Here is a 12,559-nt window from a genome sequence, read left to right as displayed (position 1 = left end):
AACCCAAACAGTGCCCTTTTTAATCATTGTTAAGTTTGCCAACCGAGACATTAATGGTGATTAAACACTAACTGCATGCTTTAACTCAGGACTTGCACCACCTAAACATCCATTTTCGAATAAACCTTTGCACTAACCCATGATCTCCAACGTTAAATAACTGCCTGTTATATAACCTCCATTTAAATTTCCTCGGCCAGCACTTCCAGCCATCTTTATCCTCTGAATTTCCAGAATTTCCAGAATTCTTGAACCCTCTTGCCGTCGCAACTCTTTCTTGCTTTCTACCTTCAATGTTCTTCACTTCTCTTCCAAAAATCAATCATGGCACCTAAACTTCACCCTGCATGTGAGTTTGGTGAGGGGATTATTACTATGCACCACCGTCTCAACGGCTTTCATTGTCCTCAGGCTGATCTGAACCTGTCGATTTTTTTCGAAAAATGAGGGGTACACTCACTGGGGCCTACTTAGACTGCCCTAGCCCTTACTCCACCAAGGCTAACATCTCAGCCTCGAAATGGTCCAATTTTAGAAAAGGTTTTCCACTAATGAAGGATGAGGCCTGGTCGTAATGGGTGGCCAATGAAATCTACGAGCTCATCATGCTCTTCAAGGTTACAGTTATAGCCAAGCCCAAGCTTTTGACCACAACTCTCCTTTTCTGGAATAATGGGACCAACACATTCGACTTTAGAATGGGTCTTATGTTTCCCACGGTCATTGATATGGCTCAAGTTTTCGGCTTAAGGCCCTCTGGCAGATGTGTGGACATCACACATGATTGGTCCTCGCCTTCTTGCCCAATTGCTGAAGGTTCAGAGGCTTCTGAGTCCATTACTCGTCTAGATATAACTCCTCCACCTTCAAGAGTTATAGGACGTCCTTCGCAAGCTTCATCCCATTTGCAAAGAAAACATTTAGCCCGCCCTCTTCCAGTGCAGATAGGGCTCAGGAACACATGTACTTCCTCCTTTATTGGTTGAACAAACATGTGTTTCCAAACAAGTCGAAGGGAGTGAAGCTAGAATGGGTCCCTTTGGTGGAGGCCCTACATTTCTTCGATGATGTAGCCACGAGGCCTTTCCTTCTAGCACACCTCTACCATCTTTTCTACGAGATGACCAAGGGTGAGCTTTTCAAGACCAACTTCAATGGGCCTACCTGGATGGTTCAACTCTGGCTTTAGTGGTACTTCCTTGAATTTTGGGTGCCTAACTTGGAGTTCTATGAAGAAGTGGCTCTAGCCCGCATCCTGGTAGAGGCTTTTGTCATGAACCACTTCACCCTTGTTTGCCTTTATTTCTTCAGAGTCTGTCGAACTCGGGCAGACTTAGAGTCGGGTACCTCTTTGCTCATGAGGTACCAACGGTTCTCGGACCAGATTTTCCAAGATGCCTTTGGAGAGGATGCTATCGGCCATTGTAAGGAGAAATTCATAAGCTGTATCCAATAGAGAGACCTGGCTTGGGGAGTGAGTAGTGACCGCATGGGCTATGAGCATATGCTAGAAGTCTACCACCCCAATTTTTGTGGTAAGCAACTAGGATTTAGGTAGGTGATCCCAGTGCCTTACTTTGACTCTATGCATTATGGAACCTCCTATCACCTCCATTCTCCCGTCGACGTGACATTTCGAGTAGCTCGGTGCAGCTTGGAAGTAATGAGCAGAATTGCACACAAGCCCGTGGCTTTGAATTCCTTTGCCACTTGGTAGGAGGCCAAATGGTCGAAGAAGTGTGATGGGGACATCAGAAAGGCCCACGATTGTCTCTTCCACTACTATGAAACCATTTATTAGTGTCGCTATGATAACCGACAAGAAATGTATATTACTGTCAGATTTTAAGCAAAATCCGACAGAAAATGCATGCAGTGGCGGATATAATAAGCAACAAAATTGCTAGCGTCAGGAAATGAATTTTCCGACAGAAAACACTCTAAAACCGACATACATTGTTTCAAATATAACCGACAGAGAATATATTAATAATTAATAAATAAGACTTGTGTCGGATATAACTGACAGAAAATTTATTAATAATGAATAAATAAAAGCATTCTTGTCAGATAAAACCGACAGAAAATATATTAATAATAAAAAATAAAAAGAGGTTGCGTTCTTCACTTGAAAAGTCATTTGGCATTGGTTGTAGCAGCATCTGCAACAGTGAAAGGAAATGCCAGAAAATGAAGAAGATGGTGAGGGCGCTGAGAGGGATTGTACTTGAAGTCTCTCAAGGTTGAGCTGCAAAAGATTGGAGTTGAGAATTTGAACGACTGAACGTGCACTTGAGCTGTGGTGCACTTAAGCTATGTTGAGTAACAGTGAAAGGAAACTTCTGTAGAAGAATGGAGTTGAGAATTTGAATGACTCAACATGGCTAATGGTCCCAATCTCATTCAAGAACTCCTTATTTTTCCTCTCATTAGTCACAGCTTTTGTGAGCCTCTTCACCTCAATTTCCTTACCATTTTTCAGAACTCCTCTATAAACTTCTGCATACCCTCATTTCCCAACCAGATTTTTTGCCAAAACCCATATCACAAAATATGAATACTATATAAATTTTAATCCCCCAAAAAAACCCCGAAAAGATCAAACAGTTTTTGAAGGAAAACAAACAAAAACCTACCTAAGCTAAAAGCATTTGTGGTATCAGAAATCTCTTCGTTGGAGAAGCATTTTCAAGTGGGTCTTGGAGAAAGCTTTTTTGATTCAACATTCTTTAGGATTTCATTGTTTTCTACGTCTTTGGAGCCATTCGGGCTAGTGGCTTCCTCTAGGCTCCTCTATTTGAGGGAGAATAGCCTTTTCAGGCTGTTTGTTCTAATGTATTTCATTGCTGCAAATTTCAAAACTGTGAAAAACACTTTCTCATATGCAAAGCAAATGGGCAATTGAGGAGCAAATATCCCACCAGAGCCAACTCTCAAACGAAGAAGCAGAAACAAAGGGGACCAAAGTCTTTCTCTCTCAATTTAAGGAGAAAGAGGTAGATGGGGCATAGGCAAGGAAGTGATTTGTCCTATTTTTGTGGGTGTGGGTGTTGAACTGGAAGTAAATGAGGAGAGAAGAGAAGGAGAAGGAAATGAGGAGAAGAGAAAATGGGGGAGGAATGCAGAAGGGAGAAGGCACCGGCACAAGGAAGAGATGGAGGAGTTTTATTTTGGAAAATTTTCATTACTGTCGGTTATAACCGACAAAAACAAAAAAAAAAATGGCCGCAAAAATGCCCCCAAAATTCCCTCCCAAAATTTTGCTCCCAAAATTTTAAATTCCCCGCCCCCCCCCCCAAAAAATTTTGTTACGATTTCAAAAAAATAAAATAATAATTATTTGGTTTAATAAATAAATAAATACTAGTTTGGTTTAATAGATAATAACCCATGTAAAATATGCAATAAAGAAACAAAAAGATAATTGTACAATGAAAATGTCATCACATAGACTAAATATTGTCTAATCAATACTTGAAAAACATAAATAAAAATTTAGCACAAATTACTTTTCCCACTTCAAAATTTAGGCAAATTTAACGGAGATGTGCATTCTACGAAACTAGTTTCAATGATTTAACTGTCAAACTTGTTTGTAGATACTACAAGATTGCACACGTAAAAAATCGCAAAAAAAATTAACGTTCAGAGATTAGGTAACGGAACAAAAGTTTTCAATGGTTATAAACAAAAAATTACAATTTAAAGGTTATTTTAGCTCCGGTTTTGATGATTTTTTTACAGCTACACTCCTCGACCCTATAAAAATGCAATGAACGGATTCGATCTTCAATTTAAAATATTTACACTAGCGGATACCACAAAATCTTATTTTATACTTAATGAAAGTATAATATTAACTCTATGTGTTTGTTTAATCTACCGTTTTGACACGATATGCATTCTACGAAACTTTTTTCAATGATCCAACCGTCAAACTTATTTGTACACACTCTGAGATTTCATATGTAAACAGTCGTAAAAAACAAACATTCAGAGATTATGTAACAGAACAAAAGTTTTCAACGGTTATTTTAGCTTCGATTTTGATGATTTTTTATACCTACACTCCTCGACCCTATGAGAATGCATTGACCAAATTCGATCTTCAATTTAAAATATTTACACTAGTGGATACCACAAAATCTTATTTTATACTTGATGGGGAAGTATAACATTAACTCTAAGTGTTGGTTTAATCTACCATTTTGATGCGACACGCATTCTACGAAGCGTTTTTCAACGATTCAACCATCAAACTTGTTTGTACGCACTCCAAGATCGCATACGTAAAAAATCGCAAAAAACAAACATTCAGAGATTATGTAACGGAACAAAAGTTTTCGATGGTTATAAACGAAAAATCACAATTTAATGGTTATTTTAGCTCTAATTTTGATGATTTTTTGTAGCTACACTCCTCGATCCTATAAGAATGCAATGAATGAATTCAATCTTCAATTTAAAATATCTACACTAGTGGATAAATCTTATTTTATACTTTATGGAAGTATAACATTAACTCTTGAGTATTTGTTAAATCTATCAATTTGATAGGATATGCATTCTATGAAACTAGTTTCAACGATCCAATCGTCAAATATGTTTGTATATACTCCGAGATAGCATGTGTAAAAAATCGCTAAAAAAAAAGCATTCAGAGATTATTTTGGTGGCCGTCCAAAATTTTGCTTTGTTCGTGTCGGTTATATCTGACTGGGCCGTCAGTGAACAAAAAAAATTTAAAACATGTGTTTATTTATTTATTTTAAATCAATATAACATTTTAAAATAATAAAATTAGACATGTTAGAGTACACCAGATGTTTATGTGTGTTTATGTGCCAGACTATGTGCTTTTGTGACGTAATGAGAAAAATTGTTTGAATTTCTTTGTATCATGTTGCTTGCCTATGAGGGAGCATAATCCTTATTACAAAAATGATAGAGCTTCACATTGTAGTCTGTTGTTATTATTTTCTCAGAAAATTTATGGCTCGTGGGAATTGGGTTCACTAGACTTTAGGGTCAAGAGTGGAAAAAAAATATTTAAAATATGTGTTTATTTATTTATTTTTAATCAATATAACATTTTAAAATAATAAAATTTTCATTTTTGTCGGTTATAACTGCTAGAATATTAAAATAATAACCGCCAGAAAGTAAACTAATAAAATAGTCAATTTCTGTCGATTATAACCGCCACTATTAACTTAAAAACTGCCAGAATCTGTTAAAAAAAATATTAGAAAAAGGATTGAAAAATATTGTCGGTCATAACCGATAGGATTTTTTTGATATCCGCCACTAAATATCCGACAGGACTTTATGTCAGATATAACCGACATGATTTTTCTAATATCCGCCACTAATTAAATGATGTGTCAGATATAATTTATTCGATAGGATTTTTCTAATATCCGCCACCATCATCCGCCACTTAAAGCTAATATTGTAGTAGTGTTTGGGCAGGTTTTCTTCAACTCTCTTCCCAAGAATGAAGAGTTTAAGAACTGGAAAGAGATGATCAACCAAAAGAACCGCTTCTTCTTATAGGTATACCCTATTACTTATGTTTTGCTTCTCTTTGTGATGCTTCCATAATCTGTCATTCGCTAAGTCTTATTTTGGTCTTGTAGCCCAAAGCAACACTGAAGAAGTGGATGTCGGGCTATAAGAAGAAGAAGTTGTAGATGCTCTGGTTCTCCAAGAGGTCACTGCTAAGGCAGCAAGGCAAATAGTAAGGTCCAACCAAGCTGCTAGAGATGCTGGAGACATCTCCGAGCTCTTGGGGGATTCAAAGGCTGAGGCTAGGGTTGAAGTGGAGACAAGGGCTCCTTGTTGGGCAATGGCTACCATTACGAAGTCTTCAGATTCTGAGCTTGAGGAAAGACCCCAAGCTCAGCTTACTTTGCCTAGCCCGAGGGCAACTCACACCAAGAAGAGGACCACGTCATAGACCTTTCAGGCCTCTAAACCTTCCTCTGCTATTCTAGTTGATGCAGGTAGGAAGAAGCAGAAAACTGCCAATAAGTAACTTAGTCTCAATTCTCTTGTTTTCAAATTTCACCTTTCTGAGTTTTGAGCTAACATACTTCTTTCTTTGTAATTAGGGCCTTCAGTCTCTAAGAAACCTACCCCCACTCCCAAAGAAGGACAGTTGGGCGCAGAAGTCTAGCAAGAGGATAAGAAAGTCCTTGCCAAGATTTTTGAGGAGTTGAAGGTATAAATTCTCCTAACCTTGAGCATTAAGTCAATTTTGAACTTTTCTTCCCTTAATCATTTTAACTAATTCTCTATTGCTGTTTGTGTGCTTGAAATAGGATACCAAAGTTGAAGGGATTTCCCAGCCCGAGCCTTAATCTCCTCCAGCCCAATCAGTGCATCTTTCCCCTTTTAGGGCTAAGCCCTTACATGTATACTTCTACCTCAATCTAGGTTAAGTTTGTGATTTCCCCAGTTTCAAAGCTAATAACCACCTTTACTATTTTTTAGGCAAACCCATTTCTCAGTTTAATCCAACAACTGGGAGTTGCTGCACTTTGTGGAGGATGACAGCACTTCAGTAAGTTTCCTTCTTTCTCAAGTACTTGAGGCCACAAACCAGCCACTACTAGCTTTTGGGGAGCCTATGGTCCTTGAGATACCCGTGGACTCAGAAGTGACTAGCCCGAATGCTCTTTAACTTGCTTCTCGGGCCAGCTCACTTGCCTCTCCCAAGACAGTTGTGACAAAAAATATTCCTCCCCTAGAAGCTCAAGGTCCAGCTCAGGTACACAAGTATTCCCACTTCTGTACTTACTTTGGTTTAAGTATAAGCACTTATTTCTTTGTTCAAAACAGACTTCTGGTGAGGGCTCAAGCAAGTCTTCTCGGTTCGTAGTGCATAAAGTGGTTCTTCCTAGGCCCCTCAAATCCTTTAAGGTCATATGGATTTCCATCCCCAGGCCTAAGAAGACTGTTGCGACCATCTCCACTTCTGGGTCTGTCCTCTCTATTTGGACTGAGGCTGCCTCTACCGCTGTTGCCTTTGAGGGTGCTGAAGTGATGCCCCATTCTTTTACTTCTATTCTAGCCACGGCATCTTTGCAAAAACTAGTTAGAGAGTTTGGGCAAATTAGGATCAAGTTGAGGTCTCCAAAGTGCCTTTCTAAACCCCAATATCTCCAAGATTTGTGCCAAGTCTTCAGGGAATGGATGCAGAGGGACTTCATTGCCTCATTCAGCCTCAAGGCTCTCCAAGAAGCAGAGAAAACACTTACTGAGTTGTATCAAGCTCAGCAAATGTCAAAGGTTCCACACAAGTCTTTTATCTCATTCTTTGATAATTGATGGCTCTAAGGGATCAGCACATTCGGACAGAAAGGCAAGCCAATCGGGTGAAATGTTATAGGGAGAAACACATTCGGACTTCAACTTCTCTGCAACAGCTAGTGGATGAGGGCTCAGTTATGGAAGATCGCATTATGGTGGTTGCCTTTGAGATCCAAAAACTGGAGAAGCACCTCTCTTCTTTGAAGGCCGAGTAGATGACCCTTTCAGGCAAGCTTTACTAGAAGATCGAAAAGGTAAAGAGGGTCAACCAAGAAGTGGAGGACTTTGAGGCCCAACTAGCCAATAGCAACATTGCCCTTGAAGAACCTGGCCGGATTTTTACCATCATGCTGACCTATCACTCTAGGATAACTGCATTAACTAGGGACGTGAACTTGTTAGGCTAGAATTTTTGTAACCCTTTCCCATTATGAATAAAAAATCTCATTTGCTCCACTTTGACTTGTCCATTTTCTTTTACATGTTTTAAACAAAAAGGCTTCAACACTTCTGCCACTTTTCAAACTTCATCTATGTAACAATCTCTATATTTCCCAAAACCTCTAACTTAAGCTCCCAAAGATAGAACTGTCTTCCATACCAAATCTCATTCTTTGAAGGTTGTCAACTTTGCTTTCTTGTTCTAAGCTAGAGCAACAGCTCTCTTCCCCTTTTTGATCTTGTTTAGAGCTTTAATTCAAGTTACATCCAGATTTTCAATCCCTTTCCACATGGCCTAGATATATTCCTCATTATCCAGACCAAACTAGTTCTGAAGTCTCACATAACTTACATTGATTTCCATACGAAGCACAACATCTTGCCCAAACGTTAAGGCATAAGGGGTGGTCCCAGTTCCTACTCTCTTTGAAGTTCTATAAGCCCAAAGAGTATCTCCCAACTTCTCGTCCCATCTTTCTGGGCTATCTACCACCATTCTTTTAATAATGTTTACCAAGATCTTATTGCTAGCTTCTGCTTAACCATTTGATTAGGGATAATAAGGACTAGACTGGATCATCATTCTCTTGAACTTGTTTGCAAATTCCTCTACTTTTTTCAAAATAAAAGATGACCCTCAGTCTGTAACAATCGTCTCGGGCACGCTTGGTTTCAATAAATTTCTTCACAGCAACTGAACTGATAGTCTTCACAGCTAAAGCTTCTACCCATTTGGTAAAGTAGTCTGTTGCCATAATTATAAAGGTGTGCTCTTGCTAGAAGCTGGGTAAATTTGCCCGATAAAGTTCATTACCCATCCTCTGAAAGGCTAAGGCTTCACTTTTGGATTCAAGGGTACTAAAGGTATGTGTTGGAGATGTCTATGCCTTTGACATTCTTCAAAACCTCTGGCATAAGTTTTACAATCTTTTTCCATGTCGAGTCAAAATTAGTTATACCTTCTCAGCAACCACCTCATCTTGGTTCCAGCTTGATGTGCTCCACATATGCCTTCATGCTCTTCAACCATTACCCTCATTGACTCTTCCAAGCCTAAGCATTTCAACATGAGTCTATCTGAAGTCTTTCTCAGTAAAGTTTTGTCTCACATGATAAACTTAGTTGTTTGCTGCCTAATCTTCTTACTTGTGGGAGAAGAAATGTTTTTCAAGTACCGAGTGATGGGTGTTCTCTAGTCTTTCAGCTTAGGTTCCTTGGTCATTATATATAAGTTGAACCATCTCTCAAGGATAGAAGAGAGATTTCTTCTTTGTACCTTCACATTCACTTTGAACTTTTTTTTCTTGAATCTGTGCTCCAGAAGCCAATTGTGCCATTTCATTGGCAATTAAATTTACTTCTCTGGGAACATGAGTGATTGATACTTTCGTACCCTAATAACTTAACAACTGAGTAGCTACTAAATAATAACCTTCCATTTTGATGTGTCTGCACTTGTAGTCTCCATTCACTTGACTAATCACCAACTCTGAATCACCAAACACCTCAACTTTAGTTGCCCCTAACTCTATCAGGATTTACAAGCCAATGATCAATGCCTCGTACTCTACCCTGTTGTTGGTAATATCTTGATAATCCAAAAGGAGTGAATAACAATGTTGAACTCTTTTTGCATCAGTAATGACAATCCCAGCTCCAGCATCATGTTGAGTACAAGATCCATCAAAATACAACCTCCAAAGAGTGATCCATAGGCTAGTTATTCTTCTTACTTCTTGCTGGATCCACTTTTCCTTACCCGAGTGATCTTTGCTTGGTAAGATCAAAAGACGGGCCACTTCCAGAGTTCCTGGGATGTTGACCAATTCATCATGTGATTCTTGGTGCTCGATCAAGAAATCTACAATTGCTTACCCCTTTATTGTCCTTTGGGGTATATACTGGAAGTTGAACTCTGATAGCGCTAGAATCCACTTCCCAATTCTTCCAGTTAGCATTGGTTTAGACAGCATGTATTTGATCACATCAGTCTTGGCAATGATATGAATGTGGCAAGGCAACAAGTAATGCCTTAACTTGCAGGTAGTGAAGTATAAAGCTAAACATAGCTTCTCAATTGGGGTATATCTTTTTTCTACCTCAATAAGGATTCTACTGAGGTAGTATATTGCTTGCTCATTTCCTCCTTCAAAGGTTTCCTCTTCTGAGGGGGCATAAGTACTGGTGGAGAAGCTAGGCAAGATTTCACTTTGTCAAAAGCCTCTTGGTGTTGTAGGCCCAATTTAAACTCTTCTTGATTCTTCAGTCGTAGTAAAAGAGTCAATGGTTGGATTTTGCCTACCAGATTAACAATAAATATCCTCAAAAAGTTGATTTTCCCCAATAACTTTTGCAATTGCACTTTGTTGGTGGTGGAATGTGACTTTATTATAGCCCCAGCTTTGTTTTTTGTCTATCTCCACACTTCTTTGATGACCAAGGAATCCAAAAAAGTTGCCCGATCTGACTCCAAAAGCACATTTCTTCAGATGCATTTTCAACTTATGGGTTCTCATTCTTACTAAGGCTTGTCTGAGGTCTTTTAAGTGTTGTTCTTCAGATCAGCCATAGGCATGGGGTATTCATCTTTAGGAGTGGCTTTATTCATGTTTCTATAGTCAACACAACATTAGATGACATTAGTTACATCTTTTAATACAGGCACAATGTTGGCCAACCATTCAACATACTTGGCAGGCCTAATAAATCTTGCCTTCACCAGCCTCTCGATCTCTTCTTTGACCATTTTTTCTGTCTCCTTCAACAGTTTCCTTGGTTCTTACTTCACAGGTTTGTACCCTTCCTTTATAGGCATTTTGTGCTATACTAAACTAGGGTTTAATCCAGGCATTTCTGTATAATGCCAAAGCAGTCTTTAAATTCATGCAAAAAGGCTACTATCTTTGCTTGATCTGTAATTTCCAACAAGCCATTGAGTTGTATTGGCCTTGTTAGTCCCTAAATTAATGGTTTCCTACTTCTGGTGCTAGCTTGTCGGACATGTGAATGGATGCCTTTATTTCCTCTCCCAAAAACTCTTCTTCATCTCTGTTCTTATTGCTTGAAGCCTCTTTCTCCCTCTCTGTCTTCTCCCTGACTAATCTCTCACACTTCTTTTCAATCTCTCCCATACACCAGCAGTCTCTTGATTAAGGACCTGACTGCAATCACTTGGTTATTCCTCATCTGTTCTGACATTATTGGTGTTGGTGGGCGGGGACAATGTGAGGCATGTCCCATTCTTCCTTAGTGATAGACAATCTTTGTTTTAGAAGTTTTTGGGTCGTCACCTTAGTCGAACAGTCGTTCTTATCAGTTCCTAAACATTGCAAGATCCCAACACTAGGATTGTAAAAACTTGCTTCAACAACATTGGTTGTGGGGAGAAATGGTCGTGACTCGGCCTCTACTATCTCCCAAAATCCTAGTTCCTCGGCTCTAGACTCATGGTGGACCACAACTTGTTGATGTAAAGTGGAGGGCACTGACAGACTTTGATGAATCCAATCCCTGCCTAGCGATGCTCCATAAATAGAGCTATTATCCACCATAAAGAATGCCAGCATGATTTGCTTGAACCCCAAATCTACTTTCAATGGCAATATCCCATGTGTTCTGGTGATGGCTCCAGAAAAAATAGAAATTGTTAGATCAGTGGGAATAAGATCTTCCTCACTTCTACACAGCCTCTTCATTTGTTTAAGTGGAAGCACATTGACCGCTGCTCCACCATCTATTAACACCCTTTTGAAGGGTACTTCTTCCAGATGAGCTATTATGTATAGAGGCTTGAGATGGTTTACCATGGCTAGGCTCGATCTACTTAACACCATTTGGTCAGAATACACCTTCTTAGGCTCATTTTGTGCAAGTTTGGGCAAGTCTGCCATGCTTGATCTTTCTTTCCTAGCTTCCTCAACACTAGCAAGTGCCATCATTGGTTCTGGTGCTAAATAATCACCCTCTATTATGGCTGGTTGATTCGGTTCGGCACAGAACATGGTTGATAACGCATAAGCCATGTTTACGTGGAAGTTGCTGGGTCTAGGTAGTTCTTCTTCTTTCTTTCCTCCTATCTGACATAAAAATTGATCTATCCATACTTGTGCATAATTTGTCAACATCAATTTGGGCACCTCTTCTTCTTTGGCTACAGCAAAGTCATGTAACTCCCTTGGGATTTCACACAGAGTATCTACCAACAAAGGTGAAGGTATTCCCCTTTCGGGTGAAATGGTCCCAAAACTAATAGGTTTTGGATTCCAGCTTGGTGTAGGCATCATCACTACACTCTCTTGAGCTCTTCTTAGGATTATGTATTTCCCTGGATGGGGATTCTGAGGCACATGATATCCTTCACCCTTAGCTTTACTATGATTTCTCTCTATTTCTTTCTTACTCCTCTATTGAAGTTGTTTCCTTCCCTCTTGGGGAACCTTCTTAAACTTGACATTTTTAAAGGCTTATGATTTGTCAGGGATTTTTAGTGAGTTCATGTGAGTTTTGTGTCGCCTCTGAACTCTCCTTATCATGGATGCCTCCATCTCTTTAACAGGTCTTCCATCATTCCCAACTATATACCATTTTTTACCGAGTCGGGCTAAATCTTTCTTAGTGACGGGGGGAATCAGGTTCATTGTTATTTCTATCCACCCTTGCCTCATACTGCCATTATAACTCAGTTGGGAAGGTTTTACAGCCATTCATCTTGGCATATTTGCTTCTTTATCTTCCATCTCTATAGAGGCTTCATAATTTCTGAATACTTCAGACAAGCCCTTGGGCTCTAAGTCTCATTCTAACC

Source organism: Pyrus communis, chromosome 17 (assembly GCF_963583255.1).
Source record: "Pyrus communis chromosome 17, drPyrComm1.1, whole genome shotgun sequence".
NCBI lineage: Eukaryota > Viridiplantae > Streptophyta > Magnoliopsida > Rosales > Rosaceae > Pyrus > Pyrus communis.
This window is presented reverse-complemented; position numbering follows the sequence as displayed.